General features: G+C 41.4%; 1 protein-coding gene across 9 annotated transcripts in view; it reads right to left on the bottom strand.

Annotated features, from left to right (window-relative positions):
- The window catches only part of C6H10orf71 (chromosome 6 C10orf71 homolog), a 48506-nt gene that overhangs the window by 20588 nt on the left and 3199 nt on the right, over nt 1–24719 (bottom strand). For 2 of the 9 annotated variants that reach the window (XM_072931064.1, XM_030276030.4), the window contains exon 1: nt 845–1948. The exons of 2 other annotated variants lie outside the window; for them this stretch is intronic. The gene's annotated coding sequence lies outside the window, so the exon portion shown is untranslated. Of the gene's footprint in view, nt 1–844; nt 1949–2040; nt 2275–9799; nt 9907–10658; nt 10787–24719 lie in introns of those variants that run through there. 5 more of the 9 variants (XM_072931066.1, XM_072931065.1, XM_072931067.1 and 2 more) reach the window with 5 other exon arrangements.

Genomic DNA, 24719 nt, shown 5'->3' with positions numbered 1-24719 from the left:
TATTCAGATTTAATCAGATTGCCAGTCTACAAGCCATTTAAAAAAGCATAATCAGGTTTGGCTTTTCAAGCTCAGTTTTAATTATTTCTGTTCTTTTTTTGCTAATGAGTTCTGCAGATAGACTAATACAATGCAGTTCCTTAGGACAGCAGACTAAGAAGTTTTTCAACAACTGGAGTAAGAAAAAGCTATGCCATTTAAGAAATCTTCCAACAATTAAAATTGGATACAAGTCATAGTCACAGTCATTTATAGTGGCCTCTCAGCACTGCATAGGTATTTGAACTATCTCAATTTTTCAGGGTCTGTAGCATGGTAGTTACTTTGTATAAAATATTTAAATTATTCTATTCCTATTTGTTCCAAAAATAGAAACATCCAACAGCCTTCCAAACCCTATAAAAATCACCAAAGTTTTAAAAAGTAGCTTATCTGTAGGCAGTAATCTCCTGGAAAATAAAACCAATGTATATTTCCTTAAAGTTGTTTACAGCACAATGTACAAAAATTAAATGAACTTCATATCAATTTAGCACTCTTTAAAAAAGATCGTGCCCCTTTGCAAAATAATTACATGTCATAAACAGTATTCACTGGAAACAAATCTATGTCTCTTTCTACACACAGACTTTCAGAGACAATCCTGCATTTCTCTGAGGAAAAAAAAAAAAGCTGGACAAAATAAAAGGACATTCCACCTCTAATCACTGAAGAAAATATTTAAATTATATTTGATCTGATCAATCACATTACTGATTCTTGAGTGCACACACATTCACACACTCAGAACCGCCATTCTCCACAATTTCCCTGTTTTAAAACCACCCAGATGATTCCCCCTTACCTTCTGTGCTCCAGCTTCCTGATAGGGACATGCAGGGCTGTGCTTTCCTCCCTTAAGTCAAAACCCCAGCACATTTTAGAGCAGCCTGCTTATTATTAGCAGTTCCCATTACTTATGTGCGTCGGACTCTTCCTCTGAACATGGTTATTTTAGTAAAAACGATGACTGAAAAATAAACAAAACCAATAAAAGTGGAGGAGCTAACCCTTGAATCCTCACAGACCTGCCCAGCCAGGTGAAGTGAAATGAGCAAGGAATCCAAAGTTAGTAAAATGTATTTAAATAGTTATAAGGCAAGGGGAAACCAAACAGAGATCATGGTGGGGAAGAGGCAAACATACGTATCGGAATAACCACGCGGTGTCGAGTAACAGACAGATGAAACAAACAGTCATCAGCTATTTTTACATTCAGATTGGCCATTGGTAATTCTTCAGAGATAACTAATACAGCCAGCAACGCTGGGCCATGGGCTCGCTGCTGCCAGTGACTCAAACCTCAGAGCACCGCAGTTTTGTACCTACAGGTGGGAGGCAAAGTGTTTATTAGGGTCACCACTAAAAATACTGCCTACATACGCACACGAGTAACACATTGCTGTCCTCTGGGTGCTTTTTCATAAATAGCTCATTTCATCATCAAGGCTGGACACATGTAGCCAGTGTTCTTGGACTTCTTGGAGTAAGGACCTCTTCCACTGTCCCTCCAAAGCAAACAAGATCAGCCATCCTGCTGGAAGGCACATCCAGCATTGGGTTTCATTTGGCAGACTGCAATAGGATGTTGGATAACGGGAGAAATATGCCATGAAGTCAACAAGCTACGTGTCTGTACTGCAGATCCGAGCAATGGATGCCACCTTCTGCCATGCTGAGTGCACACAGCTCCTTACTGGAGTCATGGGACTCTCCTGGGGTTCAGCATTGTGTTGGACTTGAACCACAGCCTACAGCTAAATGAAGAGCAGGATCTCCTGTGATTACAGTCCAGCCCCTGCTTCCATGGCAGAGCAGGACTCCACATGAGCCCAGTAGTCATTTACACATTAAAAAGACCTGCTAATTACATTGCTATAGCACCAGCAAGTTTCTGCTGCCTGTTTCTGTCCAAGCACCAGGACACTCATGATGAGCTAATTGTCCCTGAGATCCAAAAGCAGCCCAGGCTTCTCCCTCCTCAGAGGGACAGTGAAGTACCTTCTCCAAAGCAACCTTCATCTTTGAATTCCCAACCTGAGAGAGGTGTATTTTTCACCTTAAATTCCAGCAGGAAGATTTTGCAAAGATGACTCTCCTGAAGTATTGGTCTGGGCTTTGGTGCTCAAAGATTTCTTACTCATCCCAAACTGAATGCTGGTCTTGCCAAACATCAGGGCACTTCTAAGTGCTAAGTTCTGGCCTGGAACTCCAACAGCTCCCCATGCTCTGCACCTGTAACATCATTTATTCACAAAGGTCTGGTGTATCATCAGTCCTGGCACCTATGGACTGAGACATAAGAGGGAACTGGTGCACACTGAAAAGATGTTTGGGATTACAAGACACAGTGGAAAAAGTAGTTTTCATGTACCCACTGCCACTAATGTTGGCAAAACTGTCTGTATGTGTGTCTGTCTCTCCCACAGATTTCTAAAGAGGGGAGGAATGTATTTCTGGAATACTTGTGCTAAAAATAAACCCATCTCTGCTGTCTATGAAGAGAGGCAGGTATAGCCCTGCTTTCTGTAAGCCCTGAACTTGTGAACTGCTGAGAGGCTGAATCACAACTAGAAAGATCCCTATGGAAATGGTAACTGCTAATGCAGGAAGGTTGGCTGATTGCTTGGAAAATCCAAAACAGGCCTTTCACATGAAAGCAACGGGGGTTAACACTATTCATCAGGATAAATGTGGTTCACAGGCTCCAGCTTTGAAAAGACTCAAATCTTGGGACAGGCATTAAGCGTATTCAAATACTGTGATAATAAATATTTGCTAATTCAGTGTTCAGATGAGAATTTGGGATCAGATGGGCTGTCATTAAAATAAAACCACTTCTGGGGAAAATTACTGAATAACACACAGGAAACACAACCCAGTGGCACTTAGATGTTGTTATCCCACTCCCAGGAAATTTAAAAACCAAAAATTCCTGCTGCTTTCTTTCAGTCAGTGTCGAGCAATAACAGATCACACTGAACTTTTTCAGACAGCAATTTGGACTGAAATTTTAAACTTGTATGCAAACAGTATGCAATTTGCACAAATATGTCAATGGAAAATGTATGCATGTTTGTATGCATAATGAACTCCATCTTACACACACACACTTGAAACTTTGTATGCTTGGCAATGCTGAGAATTCTGACAAGAGAACCTTATGCAAGAGCAGTAGCTTTCAGCTTTTTCTGATTTGTATCCTATCCCAACAGTTTCTCTAGGGAAATAAATGGAGTTCTGCCCTACTGAAAGAGACAGCTTTTTTCCTTTGTTACCTTAGCTGCAAATCCCAGAGAAGCAGTATGCAGACCCCAAGGGGTCAATGCACCAATCACATGAAAAAAGTCCCTGGTACATGGAAACCAAAAAGTGGAACTGATTATAAACAGAAATGAAAACATCACCCTGGACTAGGAAAACTCAAGCATCAAACTGTTTTGGTTGTAGAAATTAAATGTTTTATAATTTTCAAGGCATTAACAAGCAAGGGGTCTGTTTAGGAACCCATAAGAGCAATAGGACTATATTGAGTTTTCAGCTGCTTGTTTACAGCACTTTTTGTCCAGCAGAGCAACACAGGTTCAGTTCTTACCTGGCAGCCACAGATTGAATGATGTATTGACTATTATCACAGTAAGTGGAATAACTTGATGTCTGGGCATGGACAAGGAGCATACGTGAGTGTAGAGCATTGGCTGGACAGAGCAGCCTCTGGGTCTTATCAGCTGAACAAAAGCAGTGAAGCAGGGAATTGTTGATACAGGTATTTTCTCTCCCAAGGGGAAGCAAGATCAAGGAAGCATTTTCTGCTCAGCACCTCCTCCTAGCCAACACAGGCTGTGCTGCACAGGCATCAGGGGAAATGACAGGTCATATTCCTCTCTGTCTGTGCCCAGCCCCTTGCACATCTTGGTTTGAAGCAGATTCTCTCCTGACAAACCCAGCTGAGAAGATGTTTGTGAGGACATAAAGATCCCCAGGACCTGAGAACCATTAGCAGCCCTATGGCCTCTTTCCCTGGGGACATTTCTCTGCCTTTCTGGAAGAGTTGCTTATCCCCTTCATGCAGAATTTGTGTAAAGAGACAGATACAGGACTCATCCACAGCCTCTCTCTAGGACTATTCCTTAGGGTTCAAACCTTGCCAGAAGATAAAGTTAATTGCTCCCAACTCTAGGGACTTCTAGAATTCTAACAAGGAAAGAATTTTTTAAACTATTGCATTTTTTTCCTATTTGTCCTTATTGAAGCTTTGAATGAAGCCTAGCAAAGTAAAAAGTCTCTGCAAAAGGAAGCTCTGGAAGAAATCTAAGAAGGGTTCAAGAAAAAGAAATATTTCCTTAATTTAGTCTTTCATATTTTTATAATATGGTGTTTAATAAAATAAAATGTCAAAATTATTTTCATCCTGCCCTCAGAAAGTAGTAAAAATATTATTTCCTAAAAAACTGTTATGTTTCTTCTCTGAAATCAGATTTCTTATGAAACCGAGAAGCTTTGCTAACTTTTGACTCTGCATTTATGATCACTGGCAGACATTGGTTGCACCATCTTTTTGTCCATCGGTGAATAGGACCTTAAATGCAATTTTAATAGAATTTCTGATCTCCTGATCTCCTCTCCCTGCTGCTGTGCCATCAATAGCACCCAGACTCAGCTGACTCAGAAAGAACTTGTCTGGATTCCAGCCTGGAACACTCATCCTAAAACTCTGTGAAGTGCCCGAGCATGGCACCAGTCTGGGGCTCTTTTGGCTTTTGAGGACAGAATGTAGACTAGAAGGACTAAAAACACAGCCTCAGGGACACTTTTGGCAAAGGATGTCAGTCATAACCTCATCCTGTGTATTTCCCCCAAATCAAACTGATGTTTCAGTCAGGAGCAGTAACACAGCCACCCCACGTACAGTGCTCACTCCTGAGGAACCCCAGAAAGACGCTTTTGCAAAACTGCCTCACTATTAAACACTCTGCCAAGAGTGGAAGACAGATGTGGCAATAAAGAAACTAACTACAGAGAATGTCAAACAGCAGAAGAGGGCTAAATTATTCTACAAATAAAGATTAAACCTGCAAAGCACTTTTCTATCTCAGCCCATTTTTCAAAGGGTTTGCACTACCTAAAATAGCCAAAAACCAAGCAAAGTACCTATCTGCCTTCTGGGCACTGATTTTTCTTGGAAACCTTTCCCTTCTCCTCAGGATATGTCAGCAAAAGCTGGCACCTTGCAATTTGCAGGAGAGTTTCAGCCTGTGCCAGGACATGCAATAAACTAGACTTTCTTAAATTAAAGTTTAAGAAATGAGCACAATTGTGACAAATCAGATGTGGGAAAAAACATGAGTAAATAGTTGGAGTGATCTAAAATTAGTTCTCATTAAAAACATTATATAGAAGCCAGCGACATTTAAAGATGCTAAGCCAAATGCATTAGGTAATTTATAAACATAGCTATAATCCATCTAATTTAAGAAAAGGTTGGAAGAATGTGGGGTCACTGGCCTAGTGTAAATATTTCCCATTTACAAATTGCAAAGCAAAAAGCAGAGACCACAGGCTAATTAAAATAGCCGGACAAACAATGATGGGAACCATAAGCGGCTATTTTTAGGGGATCGTATGAGAGCCCAGGCAGCCAGAAGTCCAGTCAATCCAGAGGTGTCACATGGCTGCTCTCAGTCCCTTGCACTCTCTCACCCCACCACAGTCAAGGTGAACCAGACAATATGGTCTTTGTTTCATCCCCACACACCTCCATCCAGATTTCATTAATTATTTTGCACTTTACATAACACATTGGATTAATTCCAATGGAAGTTTCCACAGAATCACCATCCTTATCCTGTCTCAGGTTCCTACACAGCTGAGAGATGAGTTTTGAGCAGTGAGAGCAGGGCTTACTCCCCCTAGATGCTAGGAAATGACAAGAGGAAGTTGTGGGATGCTGCAGTTCAGCTGGTACTGCAGAGGTACTGTGGTACAAATGTGTGCTTATCTCTGGGTGAAGAGAGGTGAAGAGAGGTGAAGAGAGGTGAAGAGAGAAAAGATAAAACATTAAAACTTGTTAGAGTCTAATTAATGAGTTGTCTGAATTAAATGGGTTTTCATTTTCTGGTTTGTAGATTACACTTTCTGTGGTCCAAGAAGAAGAAAGAATGAAGCACAGCAGAAGAAAATAATTTTATAATAAAATTTTATTCCTCTGAAGTCAATGAAACATAAAAACATGCTGCATTATCTCAAAAACTCAAGAGTCCTGCAAAATGGGTTCAGAAGATATTGGGGTGCAAAATATCTCCCTGCATGGTTTTGTACTGGAGCACCAGTGGATAGTGAAGGGGAGGCCAGCTGGTTTACGAGAAAGGTTTCAGCCCAGATGTGAATCAGATAGGAAAGAAATTTAAATTTGCATTTCCTCATTTTCAAACCAACTTTCTTGCTAGTTGAGAATGCTTCTCAGGAAAGGGTTATTAGAAACCACAAAGGTTTTGAAAAATATTCAATTTTTGCACGTCTTGGCAGAAAAACAGATAGCAGGAGTATGCAAGGCACAGCAAACACACTTGCCTAACCTGCTTCCAGTCCACCAGCAGATCAGAGCACACCCCTTAACTGCAAGAAGCAGCACAACTTTTGCATTTCTCATTCCAGTAATCCGAATAATTATAATACTCTCTCTCCAAAATGATATGACTTTAAGTCATGTTTAAGAAAAGTAAGCAGTCTAAAATCAGCATTCAGTAAACCAGAAAGCACTAGAATGAGAAGCTTATACCCATCTTTTCAGAAAAAGCCAGTGTGTAATTGTTCAAGGTTTTGCTGAATGTCAGGAATGGAAGATTAACAAGGACTGAGATTATCAGTGCTAGCGGGAGGAATTCACGCAAACACAGCAAGGCCAAGAACAGCTAAAAACCTGGCCTGAAAGATAGCAAATGTGCTTCTCTGCAGAACAGTGCTGAATAATGACTGAGAAGAGAGCAGCCAAATGAGGAGCAGAAAAGCAAGCACTGCAGAAAAGCAGGGAAACACCAACAGGGCGCTCAGAGAGGAGCTGCTGGGTGCTGCTGCGCTGCAGGACCGGCCCCAGCTCCTCTGGCAGCACACCTGGGCTGCCTGACACAGCCAGGATCCACCTGAGAGCTCCACAGCAAAACCTGCCCGGGGAACTGGGTGAACTGGGAGGCTAGGGATGGATTTTCACTCTTTCCCTGTAGTTGAACTTGGAGAATGGAGTCAGTGATATATATGGAGTAGATAGGAAGATGCCATCAGAGAACAACCTAAGAATTCCCCCTGGCCCAAAAGCTATGTAACAACCCGTTAATGATGATTAATTAGATGAGTCCCAGGTAATCAGAGACTATTCATAGTAGTAAAGTGATTCCTGGGACTGAAAGTCACCATACAAGATGTACTAAAGTGGCTGGTATCAATAAACTGACAAATGCAAACAAAATAATCCTTTAATCGCATTCTGTTAAGGAAAAGGCATGTGGTTTGAATTATGATCATATAAACCACTGCCTTCAGGCATTTTTGGAATGTTTCTAGTCTGCTAAATTCATTACAAAATTCACACTGTCAAATATTTGAATAAAATATAATGGGGATAAAGAGATAAATACCGTCTCTTCAAAAAGTCACAACTGGTTTCCTTTAAACTTTACAAAAATGTTTTAGATAAAATAAGATAAACATAAAAGAATAATGAAATTATTACTGGTGAAAATTCTAATGTGGCAAACAGGTGCATGATTATCTTCCTTCAGAGATTAAGGACTCTTCTCTTGGGAACAAAACTAAACATGTTCAAAAATCAAGGCTTCTAGCTGATACATAATGACACTCATACCGATATTGTCCTTGATTTCAGAAGCATTTACACTCAATACAGAGCAGACTGGAGCATTTAAGCACTGCAAGTTCAAACTGCATTTTCATTGGGGTCTTTTAGTTAGTGATAGAAAGTATTGCTGTTCCAAAACACAGCAGCAATTCCTACATCCAGTGTTCCCACATCCATTAAGAAAATGACTGCATATGCAGGCAGGCCTGAACAAAGAGGCAAAGTTTGATGTCTCCACTGGCAACACTTTTAACAGGGCCCATGTCATTTGGGATCACAAGTCCCTCTTATTTCAATATTCCAGTCTTATCGAAGGGCAGCGGCATCTCACACATTTCTAAGTGGGGCATGAAAACTGGATATTTTGGAAATTGATGTTTACTGCAGAAGCAGCCTGGCATATGCAGCTGAGACAGCTCTAATCAATAGAAATCATTCCACGGACATGAGTGGGAGCTGGAACATGCTCTGCTGGCTTATTGCTTCAGACAGAGTTTGTGCTCTCCTCACAGGAGGGATGCTAATGAGACCTTGGACTAGTCTTTTTCCAGCTTAGTTGAGCATGACAAGCATGAAACATCTCCATTGAAAAAAACCCCATCTCTACCCTTTCTGAAAGGCTAAAGATTTTTAGGAAAACAACCAAAGAAAAAAATACAAAACTTCCATGCTAGTAATGCAAGATCAGAAGTAAGCAAGGAATAGGTGTTGTGTATCAAAATGCATAAATATGGAACACTCCTTTAAAATAATATTTTTATATTGTTCAGCATCTGATGTCTTGATGAATGGTTAATTCCAGTGTGCTGATGCACATTTTCCTTTGCACCTTTCACAGCTTTACCATTTATTTGGGCATCAATGTAAAAAAATTCTAGTAATGAAATTTCATAGTGCCTTCAAAAATCATTTGCAGACTCTATGATCCTACAAAATACTTCAGGTCTAATCACACACTCCTTCTATTTACTATTTGAGCTAGATTAGTTTGTGAAGTCTAGGAGATTTTAATGATACTCATCCAGTATATCAGTGGTTTCCACTGTGGCTGGTACCAGAGTGAGCAAACACCTAACCTTGCAATTAGAGATGATCTGTAAATCCAGGCCTATGTACACATGGTCATGTTGTTTAAGACAAAAAAATCCCTGTCAATCCCACTGTCAATTTGAATAAAATCACCCTGCCAAATACACAGAGATTCATATCAAATACTTGCATTGATATTCTTTCCAGATCTCACCTAAAATTTGCTTTGTAGACGTGTTGTTAGCTTCAGAGCAACCAAACTATATGCTCAAGTTTACACTGGGAACTTGTGAAAAAGCCATCTTTCTCCTCTTCTGGCATTATGGACTATTCAATAGCTCATGCTGAGTTCTAGATTGAAAAACCTCCAAGGGATGATTTTTAATAGCACATTCTGCCATCTGCAAATTACTGTGGTATGATTGTAATACCTTTGTGCTTTTTTCTAACTGCTGGTCATATTTTAAAAGTGCCTATTGCTCTTGAGTCTAGAGCTGCATAAACAATAATAATTAATAACCTTTGCAATTATCTTATGCCAAAAGAAATCTCAGCTTCAGCTTCAACGGGATACATTCATATGTCTTAAGTTGTTGTCTAGGGTTGCTATGCACTAACTGTTGGTATGTTCCATCCCAAAGGTGGCTCTTTGGGAAACTTTGAAGCTCTATAAATAGAAGATATTATTTATTATTATTGTGAGGGCACAGGAATGCTCTAATTAACCCTCAAGGTACAGAGACACTTAAGAACACTTGTTTCAGTGCTGGATGCAGAAAAAGTTCACAATGTGAGATAGAGAGCAGCTCTAGTGGCAAATATCCTGTATGAGCAAGAAGGAGAGATCAGTGGACAAAATCCATCACACCCACTGCTCACCTTTTGCAAGTTTAAACTGATCTTGGCTCCTTTTCTCATCCCTGAAGGTTAACAGACACCTCTGGGATGCCTGACATGCCCTTCTTCCTGTAAGGAAGAATCACAAGCTCAGAACACCTGGCAGAGAGGAGAGGAAGCCTTCCTGAGTGGCTTAGCCCAGGCACCAAGCGCTGAGACAGCTGTAAGAGGTGTCAGGACTTTGGCCCTAGAAAAAGGACAGAAACCCAGCAATGACTGAGATCCCCTGAGCAAGGAAATACAAATGAAATACATACCAGAGGATATTTAAAGGGAACAGGGATAATGAGAAAATCCTAAACATTTAAGAAAATAATAAAGGGAGAACTAGGAGCAGCAGTACAAGCAAAATCTGTTCTTCCTCTAAAATTTGCAGGTCTGGTCCTATATCTGTATATTAATTGTGAATTTTCCAGCAAGACATACAAGTAGATTAAGATTGCATAGGATCCAATCAAAAGCACCTAGACAAATTAAGTATTCTCCTCTAAGTGACTTCCTTCCAACCTTCCAAAGCAAACCCTGCTGGAGAAGCCCCATGCACAGATCTGTCGTGCCTATGGTGCTTGGCATGCACCACACCCCGACCAGCCTTTGCCCTAAGCTTTTGCCTCAAGACCTGAGTGTCATTCCTGACCTCTGCAATGCATCAGGATTTCAGAGCTAGGCTGGAAAGAGGGACAGAGGTGGTGGACACTGAAACTGCTGGCAAATTTGAGCAAGACAAGGTGCCAGCCCTCACCAGTAAAAAGTTCATATATGCAAAGCAGATTGAATTTCATTTAATTAACAGTCAGAAAACAGAATTTCACCCAGAAAGAAGAACTAAAGAGACACCTACCCAGTTGTCTGCAGAGAGAAATCTGCCTGTACCAACGCTGTCCTTCCCTCACCGTGGCTGGGACAGTGTGAGTTGGCCTGAAGTGAGCCAGGGGTGCTGAGTGGTGCTGGCAGTGACACCTCAGGGCTGACACCAAACCCACCTCCCCCTGCCCCAGGCTGCCAGCACTATGGGTGCTGCATCACGACCTCACAGCTCCCCTAACACAATTGAGTGCCTAAAGGGACTTCTGGGCAGAGCCTCTGCTGCTGACAGCAGTGACAAGCAAACACTGCCTTTGCCTAAAAAGATAGGTGCTCTTTTCCAATTAAATGAGTCTTGAAGTCTGTTTCCTTTCACTGCTTATTTGACAGCCTTGTAAAAAGTGCATGTGCTCAGCTCTCAGTGTGCTGAGCACAAGGACTGGAGGACAGAGGAGAGGGTGGCCATGGCTTGACCCTGCTTCAGCAGCTCTCTGCCTGGAAGCAGTGAGGGGAGTGAGTTGTTATGGTTCAACTCTTCATTGAGTGAAAAATTCACCTTAACTTTACCTCATTCTTCTCCAGAAGAAGTCCAGCAAAGGGTTAGGGTGATGCAATCTGCCTCTGCCCAGCCCCTGGCAAAGGCAACACCAACCAAACACTCTCACCTGCGCCAAGAGTCAGGGAGTTCAGGTATCAAGTGAAGGCTCACACAACAGCACTGGAGCTGAGGGTCTTTCTGATGCAAGAAAACGCTCTGCATTTCTCTACACTTCTCTCTGTGGATTTTCTTTAATCTGCTCTTACAACTGCTTTGCGTTGACAGCAATCACCATAGACTATTCAGAATGGATTTATGTGGGGACACAATACTATTCTTGGTCCTTTTCCCAGTCTTCTGTGTGCCTTTCTAACCGCTGAGCATGAAGCAGATATTTTGGAGGCATGAATGTAGCCCACCAGCGTGGAGACACACATCCCAGAGCCAGCACAGCAACACTGTGCTGAGAAAAGCATTTTGGAAAATCCTGCTCCTTATAGCTCTCTGCCAAGACAGCCTCTGCAGGCTGCCCCAGGAGTGTGTGCTACATCCACAGCAGAGCCAAGGTCTCAGTAATTGCTCCTGCTGTGTGTAGAATACACCATTCAGTTTAGCTTCTCCTTAACTACTCCCATTCTTTCTACCTGATATTAATCCTAGCAACTACCCTTAAAAAACCCTGCTTTCCTCCCAGTTTTTTGCCTGTTTTTTGCCAAAACCCCACAGAGAGGGAGTCCCGAACTTGTACCCATTAATTACACTGTGCATTCAGTGTAAACTGTACCACTGATGCAGGATGAGTCCTAGAAGTGCCTAAACACGGGGATGATGGAATGAGTCCAATGAGAAAAGGTACCTACAACCTAGGCTGGCAGTGGTTAAGTCAAGGCTTTATGCCACAATCACTACAAGGTGCAGTGTCAGACTTTGATGATGCAGCTCAGAGGTACAAATGAAACTGATGGGGCATTTCTAGGACTGCATCTGAGTTCTGCAAGTATTTGTAGAATTATGAAGGTATGGTTTAGATTACACTGAACTGAACTCATCCCACCAAATTCCTTTCTGCTTGCTGCTGCTGGGTTTTGGGTTACCCAGCTAAGACAGACGACATACAAGTCACTTAAGGGCTGAGGTGCCTCCTTACCAAGTGGATTTTGCAGCCTGCTGTGCTGGGAGGTGTGATGAAGAGACCTCAGCCTGGCACTCAGCACCCTCCCTGGGCATTGGAAGGTATCCCAAGCTAAACAGCGCTTGCAGTGCTGTTCAGGGGGAATTGTGCTGTGTCCCAGGGGTCATGGCAGCTCAGGTGTGATGTTCACAGGTGTCTGCACTGCAGAGACACAAAACTGACTGCTGGAGTACCACAGGCTGGACAGACCTCAGCCTACAGACACATCATGGCAAGACACCTGGGAAAACCTTCTGCTAGAAGTTCTTGAATATCTGTTATATTGTTAATCATTGTATCCCAAGCATGATCTCTTTGCCTTGAAGTCAGAAATGCCTTCCATTGTGGAGTTAATTCACAATCTTAACAACACTAGAAGGCAGGTTTTTGTGGTCAGATATATTGCCACATTAATAATTTCAGAATATTACATGAAGCACAAAAAGAAAAGAAGTGAATAAATTAACAGAAGAACCCTGCATGGCTCACTAGAGAATTAAAGTGCCATTTTATTACACACACCTCAGAGTTAAAGTTTTAATTTTCTTTTAAAAGATCTCAATATATAATTTTCATCCTCCATATTCAAAAATACTTAGAGAGGATGATTTGTACTTTTGTTGTAATCCACAGGACAAATAAAGCTATAGTCAAGTGATGCTGACCAAATCTCTGCAATTTCCCTGTGATAACAGAAGCGTTCTTAGTTTTGTATTCATTATTGCTCTAATAAGGAACTTTTCTCCAAGGATCCTGATGTTCTTTAAATACAAATGAATGAGTCTTTCCCAATCCCTTGTGAACTGCTCTGCAGTCTTGTTTTACAAACAGATTAACAAGCAGAACACTGGGGCAGGGAGGGGTTACTGGCCTTATTTCCACAGGAACTGACTTTGAAACAGTTCCTAGTTAGTGATTTGGCTCAGGTCAAACCTCTAACTCTAAGCTGGAGGCAGCTCCAAGAATGATTCCCAGTGCCCTGCTTGGGACAAGCCTCCCTGTCCAGATGCATGGCTGCATACATTCTTACAGTACAAACACAGCAAGGACTGCCACTTGTGGGTTTCACTTGCTCTGCTGAGCCGGCACTGAGGAGCTTTTAAAAGTGGAAAGGCATTCAGAGGCATCTTTTTCTTTTACAAGCTGCAGACATTTGCCTCTTAGTGAAGAAGGTCATCAACCAGGCACAGAGATCTCTGTGAATATCACTGCAGCAGTTTCCAAATGGCTCCTGGATGCAGCAGCTCTCCTCACTGCCTTATATTGCAGACCAGCAGAGTTATATTTGGAGGCAGATATCAGGATTATGTTCCCGAGAGCCTCTGATGGAGTAAGTTCAGAGTGTGGTGTCATGATGGACGTGCACACATGTGCCCTAGCAGAGTAGAGGTCAGCCATCATTCATGAATATGTGGAGACCACTTACAGTCCAGTTACAGCATATGCTAGTAACACGTGTTCCCCACACACCCTGTTTTCTCCCCAGTAAGCTGCTATATTTTTAATGTCTCCATTAGCTTTTGGAACAACTGACAGCTTTAAGCTTTTCCCTGCAATGAGCTCCAATGTGGAAACATCATGCAGCTTTCAATCACAAGCCAAATGGCTAAAAATTTTAAGAGGAGACTCCAATTCCAGAATAGGAAGCCTGCCCAGTCAACCCTACACCTTTAATATAATTATTCTTTATTCATGACCAACCATAAATGCACCTGATTCATGCAGTACTATTTGTCTTCAGAAATGCCCTTACTGAAATTGCAGGTGAGTGTCTGTGATTCTGTCTTTAGTGTGCCTCTACCTAAAGCGAAGTTGCTGGCCCTCATGCTTCTGTGGAGAGACAGAAGATTCAGCATTTAATGCAGCAACACCAACTTATGCCCAAAACATATCAATGTTTACGTTTGTTTCACCACAAGAAATTATTCTTTTGTTTAAAGGGAGAAAAGTGCCATTAAATGGTTTCTACATGAGGCTATGAGTCCTCAGTCCCCCCCAAAACCATGAATTATGTTTACAGCTGCTAAAGAAAAATCTAGCTGGTGCAAAGATTCAAAGTGGCAATCAAATAGAAATACTAAAAAGCATCTGCTGTCTGTCCCACCAGCAATGAAAGACATGCTCAGGTATGAGATAAAATCATGTCTCTCTAAGAGCAATGGGATTTTCTCTGGGAGCAGTAAATTAACCAAGGCTCTTAATTTAAACATCACTGAAAAATATGCCTTTAACTATCAAAAGTTAGCTCAGTTTTAGTGGAAATATCCAGATATGGAAAGGCATGGAGCAGTCCCCTTTCAGGTGATTCAGTTGGCAGAGATACAAGGAATAGAAAGAGGTAAAATCACACTTCTGCCACTAAAGGAAGCACACTTTGAACAGCAATTTAATTCAATTTAGAAAACTATTGTGTTAAAGCAGATCCATCCCTTGGTATGATCTCTTTGATTTTAGCTTCACAGAAGTATTTTGACTAAGAGGCTACTGACTGAAGAAAGAGCAGAGCAGGTCCTGAAGCTGCAATTACACATGCAGTGCTCCAAGCCAGTGAGGTGTTAGTGCCCAGCAGTTTTCTGGCTTAACCTTAATGCCCCATCTCCCCTCTCTGGCTCTTGCTGGCCTCTTTGAATGCCCCAGATGTGACTCTGAAGAAACAGAGCAGACTGAAAGTCCTCCTGATAAGAATTTAAACTAAACTTCATCTTTCTGGCAGAACTGAGTTAGGAAGAAACTACACATAATTATGTTGGCAGCCAAGGGAAGACTATAAGCCCCTGGAAACCAGGTAAGGGAGATATTTGTCTGGTAAGCTGTGGTTGGCTGACAGTGATAAGAGATCTTACCAATTTTAATATTAAATAATAGTTGCATTTAGAGTAAGAAGTGCATTTAAACTGCTCATTTTCATGCTGTGGTATTGTCAGTTGCAACACTAAAGGCAACTCTGGTGATATGAAACCTCAGGGAAGTTATCTCCCTGTTGCTGTTATATTCCTTTCTTGAAGGTGTCCTGGTGTCCTGGCTTGGGCACAGCCCAGCCAGGAGCTGTGCTCCCTGTATCCTCCATGTGCCACACATGCCTGGGGTGCAGACCAGTCACTCTGTCAGGATACGATTCTGATACCACTTTCTGTTCACGTGAAGCTTTTTTTTAAGTTCAATTTTTGCAGATGAGCAAGGAGACAGCATCCCTCATTTCCTTGGCTGCTCCTCTACTCCATCTACTCTCATGATTTCTGAAATGAAATCCCCACATGGGAGCAAACAAGTTAGTTATCAACAACTTTTCAGCAGGAGCACTTTGGACAAACACCTGTCAGCTGTTGACAATGAGGTTTGGTAGGTTACCAGTCACCCTTACACTCCCATTCAACAAATTAATGAAAAATGTGAAGTAAACCAGCACAAGAGCATTAGGAAAACCAGCTCACTGATATGAATCTTCAAGAAACTGCTGCTGCAGAGAAATGTTCTGGCAAAAAATTCCAAACATGAAAGTCTTTTTCCTGTGAGATCACAGAAATCAAGAAAATAGGCCACGAATCCCATAAGTCAGGATACCCATGCACTAAAAGTCTCTATTCAGGCAATCAGGCAAGCAAAAAAAGAAATGGTATTTAAACACATAGGTGGAGGTAGAGATTTTGATTTTTACAATACTATACAGCTGGAGAAACATTGGGACCACTGAGTGAAGTCCTGACCATCAGTACCCAACCTCTCTCCTGGATGATTCTCCCAACACCAGCAGCAGTCAGAGACCTTGATGATACCATTATGTTCCTGCGTTTACTGAATTGCTTTAGTTTTCAAGCAAATATACAGTACCATAAATGCTTGACTTAAGGATAGAACTGTGAGTTTAGCTCCCATGTGACTTGATGACTTCCTAAAGAAAAGTGCTCAGTGAGGACAGCCCTCTTGGAGAAGGGGCAGGCTGGGGTCATGCAGGAGGAAATGCTGCAGGGGCTCCAGGGGAGGCACCTCCAGCTCCCCACTCCATGGGTCATGGGGATGGTGCTCTGCAATCAAGTCACTTGTTCCTCTCTTGAACTTAGACCCTGTGGGCAATGACAGAGCAAGCCATCCCACAGCATTTCTTTATCTTAATGGGCACACTCCAAAGTCCCATTTTCAAAAACAATGTGAGCACTTATGAGAGTTAAATCCCAATGAAAATTACTTTTTGCAAGTGGTACTGAATCTATTTTGCACTTTCACAGTTGTATATTGACCTCTCTTGTGCAGTATAGCTGGTAAATCCTTTTATCCAGCTGCTGACAGCCTCTCAGCTGAGCACAGCTCTTCAGGCTCCTAGAAAACATCCATTTCTAAACATGAAAAAGCCAAAACTCTCCAGATCTTGTGACAGCAAAAGACCAGCTCTGAGGAGGAGTTTAACCAAGAAACTCTGCAGCTTTTTTGCTACCAAGTTTTCCATTATTTTAATGGCTTAGAAAGAGGAAGGTGCTGGCAAGATTCTACGTCAGTCCTTCAGAGGGTCTAGTCTTCTCTAGCATCCTTCCACAGGAAGATACCCAGATTATCTACAGTCCAATTCATTTAAGCCTTCACAAGTCACAGTGAGTCCAGGAGGCAAAACACACCAGAGGGTAACAAAAGGACTGTCCTCTAAATCTTCACTACTGGGGATTTCAGAGGGAAATATGAGATGCATCTAGGCCATTGTGACAGGAGAAGACTTTGGTGTATGAAGTCTTCAGACCTACACTGGGGAGGGCAGGGTATGCCCTTCTCCTGAGGGGAAAATAAAGAGAGAAAGCAGGCATTTTTGCTGAAGATTGACAGACTAGAAATTTCTTCTCTAATACTAAGGAGTTCAAGAGAGATTTTAGGTATGCTCAAAGGAATGAACAAATCTTTGTAAATGCTGATAGACTGTAAATAAATAAATGAAATATTAATCATTGTTTCCATCAAACTCTAGGAGAAATCCAGCTTTGCATTATTTGGATAAGATTCTGTTACTAATTCAGCCTTGCCATTTTTAGAAATTATTAGAGTTTTATAGCAGGTCTGAAATTCTATGCCAGTGAGACTGTGATTTTAATGCATATTAATGGCAGAAATGGGGGAGGGGAAAGGAAGTTGGTGTGATTCCCTTATAGAGTACAATACTAAATAAGAAAATTCCAGCTGTGCAACAGGAAAGTTAAAATGGTTTGTTTGGATCATTAATATTGCAATGAAAACTAATTAAACCTGGAGCTACAAGGAGGAGCTCATTAGAGATTTGAATAGAGGCAGCATAACACTCAGCAGCCTCCAGTTTCTTTTATCACACCGAGTGGGATAGCAAGAGTTCACTGAAAACACGAGGATAGTCTGAAGAGCCAAGGGGATATGGACAGCCAGTCCATGGGATGCAACTGCACGAGGTACCTGATTGCCACAGGGCTTCTTTGGAAAATGCTGCATGAGCTTTGTAGCTCTGTAGAATGAGCCAAGCCCTTTTACTGGCTCTCTGCTCAGACTAACATTGCTGCTATGCTATATCTCTGTCCCCTTGTCTGACCTGACATCTGAAACTTCATCTAAAATTTCCTTAGCCTAAGAGCCCTCAAATATGCTTTACAAAATATACCTGCTCGTTTGGCATCAGTCCCTACATGCCACCCCCAGACATGGCACTTTATAGTCTGTAGTTTTAAGTGTGACCCTCAGTTTTGCATTTCCTCTCTCCTTTAACATGTCATGCCCCTTTTGCTGTAGTCAAAGGTGTCCCTGCCCCTGTTCTGTGGCCATCAGCATCCTCCTACAGCTATTTAAATCTTCTCACTTCTGGTACTGTCATTCCCTCCCTCCCCCACGGCCTCCCTACATCCCTACCCCCCTCAAATCCTGCTCCCAGCTTCACACAGAAGTCAGGGACTATACTAACATCTTCCACATTTGTCTCAGAAGTGAATAATGATCAGACTGGGCTTCCCTAAGTCTTGCATCCCTGCAGCTTCAAGTAAATACTGAAGCCCCAGCTAAGCTGTTAATTATCCATGGTAAGTGCTGGTAAAAGTGCTTGTATTTCACTCCAGTAGAGGCTGCCAGGGTGAAGGAATGACCTCTTAATGCTGATCAAAAAGAACTTCATGGGAGAGTGTCCTGAAAGATAAGAGACACTTTGTAATTTTACTGATGTTGTCTAAATGTTGCTGGATTGACATCCTACTGGTGACTTGAGGAATTTAGAAATCTTTCAGTCACAGAGAAAACAGAATAAGATACTAAAGCAGTGACACACTAAACTGCACACATGTAACTCAGACTAAAATTTTTTCTACATGATTTAGACAAAAAAATGCCAAAGGAACATGATATATGAGGCACTGGAACGGATGAGGCACAGCAAGAAGTTGCCCAGAGAAGTTGGGCGTACCCCACCCCTGCAAGTGTTCAGGGCTGGTTTGGGCTCTGAGGAACATGGCCTAGTGAAAAGTGCCCCTGCCCATGAGAGAGGGGTTGAAACTAGACGATCTCTAAGGTTCTTTTCAACCCAAACCATTCTATGATGCTACCAAATGAACCCTTGCCTCCCTTAATCACAGTGTCAGACCATGTGAACATGTGGACCACTGAAAAATCTTCCATTTTCAAGTCAGAAATTTTCCACCACTACAGCAGATGCTCACTCAGGTTTTTATTAGTTTTGCCCATCTTTGGGCATCAGGGAAATAAATTTTGAACAAAATCTTCTGCTGCATCTGCATTCACTTCTAGGTGATAGCCAAAGGACTGAACTGGAAAAGGCAAAAGCTCAAAAAAGGAGAAAACAGACAATTAATACTGAAGATTCCAAGAGATGAAAATGGATCCAAGCAAGTCAAGAGGACATCAGTTCCAGCCCAGCCTGCATTTCAAGTGGATGGTTTTGATTTTCTGCAGCCCAAACATGGACGTGTAGATGTGATCTCTTCCTCACTCCTCATTCTGCAAACCCTTGCTTAGCTGAACCCATAAAGAGACTTGGTGTACATGGGCCAGGCTCAGGTGCCAGCAAACCCACAGAGAAAATAAGAGCCTAAGAGAGGCAAAAGTGCACTTCAGACTTCCCTTGAATACAGGAGTCCCAACCTAAGCTGAACAGATTTATACAAACCCTGCAAAATTCACACCAAGAGATCAGGGCTAATGTTATGTGTACTGTTTCCACCTCTTCCCTGGGGGAGAAATAGATGAGTTTGTCATGATGTCACTTGTGCCTCTTTATAGCAATCCTGAGAACCTACATTCCACTTTCTATTTTACCCTCCCTGATGCTCCCCCTCAACCAAAGCCCTCAACAGCATGGTTTTGGAATGACAAATATCTTCACAGGCTTGAGTGACTGCAGTAACCTCACATTCCCTTTCCTGGTGCAGCTTGCATATCACAAATTCACATAGTTCGAAGTCAGCCCTTGAATACTTCACATGCTGGTTCTGCTGCTTCCCCCTATGGCATCAACACCTTTAAGCAACCCCATGTTGCCCCTGACCTGGTTCATCTGATATGCTTTAGGCTGATAAACAAGGACAGTGACAAACAAAAGGGAAGGAAATCAAGAAAGATGTTATGGCCGAGCTCTTGATTTCTATAGAGCAATGAAGAAAAAATTTACATCAGCTGCCATCAGCAGTCCACCTCGCATTTGTCGTCCACCACCTAAAGCTTTTAGGGATATCTTCAAATTAATCTAATTAACTAAGGGCCCTCTGTGAGGGGAACCAGGGGTGTAGGAGCCTGCAAGCTCAATAGAGATAGACAATGCAGGGGAATGGCATCTACCAGAACTTGTGGTGCTGCAAGGATTTAGTGAGAAAGGCAGTCTTGTTTCAGATCCCTCCCATAAGATTAATTTGGGCTGTGATGTAGGCAGACGTTAGTACACAGTAAAAGCTGAATGCCTTGGCTGTCACTTGATCAGGCATAGTGATGATTTTACTAGCAAAGTGCCTCTGCACTGAGCTGCTGCTTCTGCTAACTGCCTATCATTAACACTACCTCCGTAGGAAAGACTTCAGGCCTCATCCATCAGAAAGATAATATAGCTTAGATCCTATAAGATTCTAAGATTCTAACTATCTTAAACCATAATGTACATACTTAAATTTCTGTTGAAGGAGTTAAAACAAGTTTTTACATCCCTGCATCTATATATAAGAGTTTAAAGAAAGAAGGGAGGTAACATATTTAACTCTTACTTCAGCTACCTAAATTTGAATTTTAGTGCCATTCTTCCTTTGTCTATAAACATCTTTCCACTCAGTTTGGCAGACACAGCCCTTCCATGCACAGATGAGATGTCTGAACGCTTCTGTCAGAGGCTGAAAGCTTTCAGCTTTCCACAGAACTGTGCACATGAGTAAAAGGACTGTTTTCACAGGCAGATAATGTAATCTATTTTGGGGAAGCTGCATGGAAATGAATGCTGAATGGTTGTTTAACCTGGTGTTTATGAAGATGTCTAATGACTTTTAGTGCTTTTAGATGTAAAATACGAAAATCATATTTCTAATCCCAAATAAGGGATTAGCAACATTTGCTTTATGTCAAGAGAAGTCCCAGCTTCTTTAATGCCTTCTATAAGTGCAAATATTAGCTGGCGCTGAAATGGGATTCAGTTAAGGTCTAATGTCATGTCACCAGTATTGCTCATATTATAAAGAAAGTGGCAATTCCTTTGAATAGGAACTGCATGGTTTGTTCAAGTAACTCCTCTCTATGTACATTCAAAATTGGCTTCTGACAACAGGATTTCAAAAGTAAAGTGCAACATATTTGCACATGCAAGGAAAAATATAAATGAGCTGTAGGAGAGCAGTTGTCCACTATTCACTAGGCATAGGTGCCCTTGACTAGCAGTCTGACAGCAAAAGCTTCCTTATCACTAAAACAAACACACACACCCAAAACCACAAACTGAACATTTCTACCCAGAAACTAACCAGGCTTTCTTGTAGAAGTTACATATCTCACATTTCATATCCCCTCTTTTGATGGTTGAATTGACTAGCAAAAGAAAAAAAGAACTCCCTGGATACATCAATTTTTTGCTGTGACAGTGCAATGGATCATTCTGTTCTTTGGTTACAGCACATCATGAGAATGCAATTCAGTGGGTGACCCAGCCAAGAGGGGATAAGAGGGACATGAACTACCTGAATTACCACTCTTATGGAGCACTGAATCTACATTTTCACAAAAGAACAGCTGTTTTTCAGGAGTTCATTCCTCATAAAGCCATTCAACCTTTCCACACTTACAGCATATTTTCTTTGAAGATTTAGCCTGTTGAAAATCCTACTTTACACCTGGAACAGGAGAGACAGAAAAAGTTTCTTTTAGTCCACTACCTATATTCTTTAGTAGATCATTCGGAGGAAACTGACCATGGTTTCCCTTTAATAAAGCCCAACATGCTTATACAGAATACAGATGGAGAGGAAATGCAAGAATATTGGATGGAAATTGGACATATTTTATCCTTTCCTCTTGCTCTGACTGCATTTTTCTCATCCTCCACACACACCATCATCAGAGAGTAAGCTTCTAGCCATTTTCAGAGGTTGCTTAGGAACTTTTTAGGTTATCATCATACTCGTCAAAGGTATTTTAAGACACAGCTGAGTGTATCAGAATATGCAACAATGACAAAGCCAGGCTGCCTGGCATGTTTTGTTCATGAAGTATGAATACCTACATAGGAAAAATTCCAGCAGTGCTGCCTTAGTAAAGAACTTTATCAACAAATGCCCCTCCAGTGACTGAGATAACCAGAGGACCAGACAATATCACCCAGTGAATACTGGAGCCCCTCTTTTAGGGTCACCCAGTCCAAAACTTACTTCTCAGAGAGCCAAACTCTCCCACAATGACTTTTTTCATGAGCTTTTTGGGATTGTTTCTTTCTCCTGTAGCATCCCAGTTTCTCTGGCACTTTTATAAATACTACAGTATCTCCACTGGGACTTACAGTGTTTCAGAGAATATACAACCTATGGGATCTCCTCCTCCAGCTGCTCACTCAGATTTCAGCAATGAAACAAATAATGTAGAGACTGCTTCAGCACTGTCTTTCCTGATGTACACAAGAGATTTGAGTACATGTCCCAAGGCTTTTTTCTTTGCCTCCTTGCACTTGTCTAAGTTGGTAACAGGGCCAAGCTATAGTGTCCCTCAAGTAAAATCCAGAAAACATTCTTTTAAAATGTACCAGCATCTCTGTAACATAACACATTACTTTACATGGAAAAGGAGAGAGAGAAGGAGGGGAATAAAAAAGGAGCAAGACTGGAATGCCGAATGGTTTCCCACAGTATTCCTTAACACCAAGGGAGGAAAGCATTAAATAACTGGTGCAGGCGTGTTTCCCTTTGTTAACACACCCGACATCTGTGATTCTGCTGCTTGCTGCCATGTGGAATCCCTTCCAGTTGTCCCAGCATCTCAGAGTCCTGACAGAGGGAGTGATGGAGAAAATAGCAAAGGAAGAGCAGCTGTGAGTTTTAAAGCATAGTTTCCATTTGTTCTGGATGCCCATAGCAAAACCACCTTGATTTTTTGGCAGTAGCCAGCCTGAACATGTTTCCTTCAATTTGTTCCACGATGTGACATGACATGTTACTGGAAGGCAGCACATCCACACACACCAGACTGCCTGAGGTTGTCTAATCACCATGGTATCCATCAAACAAAGTGCACAAAATCTTTCAATATTTTTCCAAAAATGTTTTTCAATTAGACTCAAGATTTACTTGGTCACACTCTGAAAGAATATATTTGAACCTGAGGACTGGATTTGTGCGATGATGAGCTTTCATCAAGAGCTGTTAATGAATCAAAGGAAATGACCCCTTGGATCTGCTCAAGGAACAGTTTCACTCCTGTCTAGCTGAAGTGGCCAACACAGCTAGTTGAATCCTGTCAACAGGATGTTGACATGAGTTAGCAAGCAATGTTTGCATGGGTCAGTCTGTAAGAGAATATTCTGCTTATGTAGGGTGCTTCTTTTTGATTTTTCACTTTGAGACTGCATCCCACTGCACTGAACTGACTACTTTCTTTTCAAATAGGTTAGATTGCCATTATTGAGAGAGCTTTTCTATATTTGTCTGTCTGATTTGTCTTGCTGAAATTCTTCATTTCACAACATTTAGTTTTTTCATTTTTAAGAGAATCTCCTTTTTGAACCCACGACTGTCATGGCACCCCATGCTATCCTAAGCTGTTGCATTGGTCTTTGCTTCATCCTGTTCAGTGCCATCTGAATCCACTTTTTGCCCACAGAATGAATTCCACAGAGAATCAAGGTTGGCCAGGACAGATTTCTTTTGAACCTCAGATGGAATAGAAGGAACAGCATTTTAGTGTGTCTCTAATTACAGACACCATGACAGTTCATATGTGTAGCAATAAAAATAACCATAAACCTACCTAATCATTAAAGTAAAGCAAACAGCTCCTCTCTGTATCATCATACACAGGTACTGGAGTTGCTAATAAACCAGGAGGAGCACTGAGGCACTGGAGTAGCATCTTTCCTATCTCCACAGTTTCTTAAACAACTTTAGAGGCGTATTTTTATTAAGTATATGAAAGGCAGATGATCTTAAACCTCAAAAAGAGTCTGTATAATAATTGTGTGCTCTTCTAATGCTCTCCAAAGACCTATTCAGGGTCCATTCTGAAAGACAATAATATATCAAGAACTTCTGCAAACTTCCTCCTAATGAACACATGCCAATTTGAGACCAAGAATTCTGGCCTCGGAGGACAAAATAACCACTGCACTTAGTCTCTGGGTGTTTTGCTACTTTATTTCAGAGTGATTCAAAATCTAATTAAATTTCTAAACTCTAATGAAATTACAGAAGAAAAATCATTTAGGATTATATTATATACAATTACTCACAGCTGAAAATTACAGTTAGCCTCTTTCACCATGATAGGGTCTCCTGAGAAATCCTTGTTATTCATATAACATATAAATCTGACATTACTCCCACTATTTACAGGTCGAAGGTAAAAGCAGAATTAATTAAACATATATATCCTGCCCAGTGGCTGGATGGTGAAGAACAGAGGGAAGGTTGATAATGATGATGGTGCTTGAAACCACATTTCCCAATTTGGTCAAGAATCAGAATAAACCTATTACAAAGCAGGACTATATTGTCTGTCTTATTCTGGTGAGTGCTTTTTCTTGCTGGAGGTATGCTGTGAACAAGAACAGTGAAGATTACACAGTCAGCTGTGTGCAGTCACCTAGCTAAGTTCTTTGAAGCATTCATGGAAAAATAGCAATGGAATAAAGCAAATAGCTTTAGAGATTTCATCCAAATACTCAGACGTTTAATTCTTTCTCTGAAATACTAAAACTACTTGATACTGCT

The sequence above is a fragment of the Taeniopygia guttata genome, chromosome 6 (genome assembly GCF_048771995.1).
Source record: "Taeniopygia guttata chromosome 6, bTaeGut7.mat, whole genome shotgun sequence".
Taxonomy (NCBI): domain Eukaryota; kingdom Metazoa; phylum Chordata; class Aves; order Passeriformes; family Estrildidae; genus Taeniopygia; species Taeniopygia guttata.
This window is presented reverse-complemented; position numbering and strand designations above follow the sequence as displayed.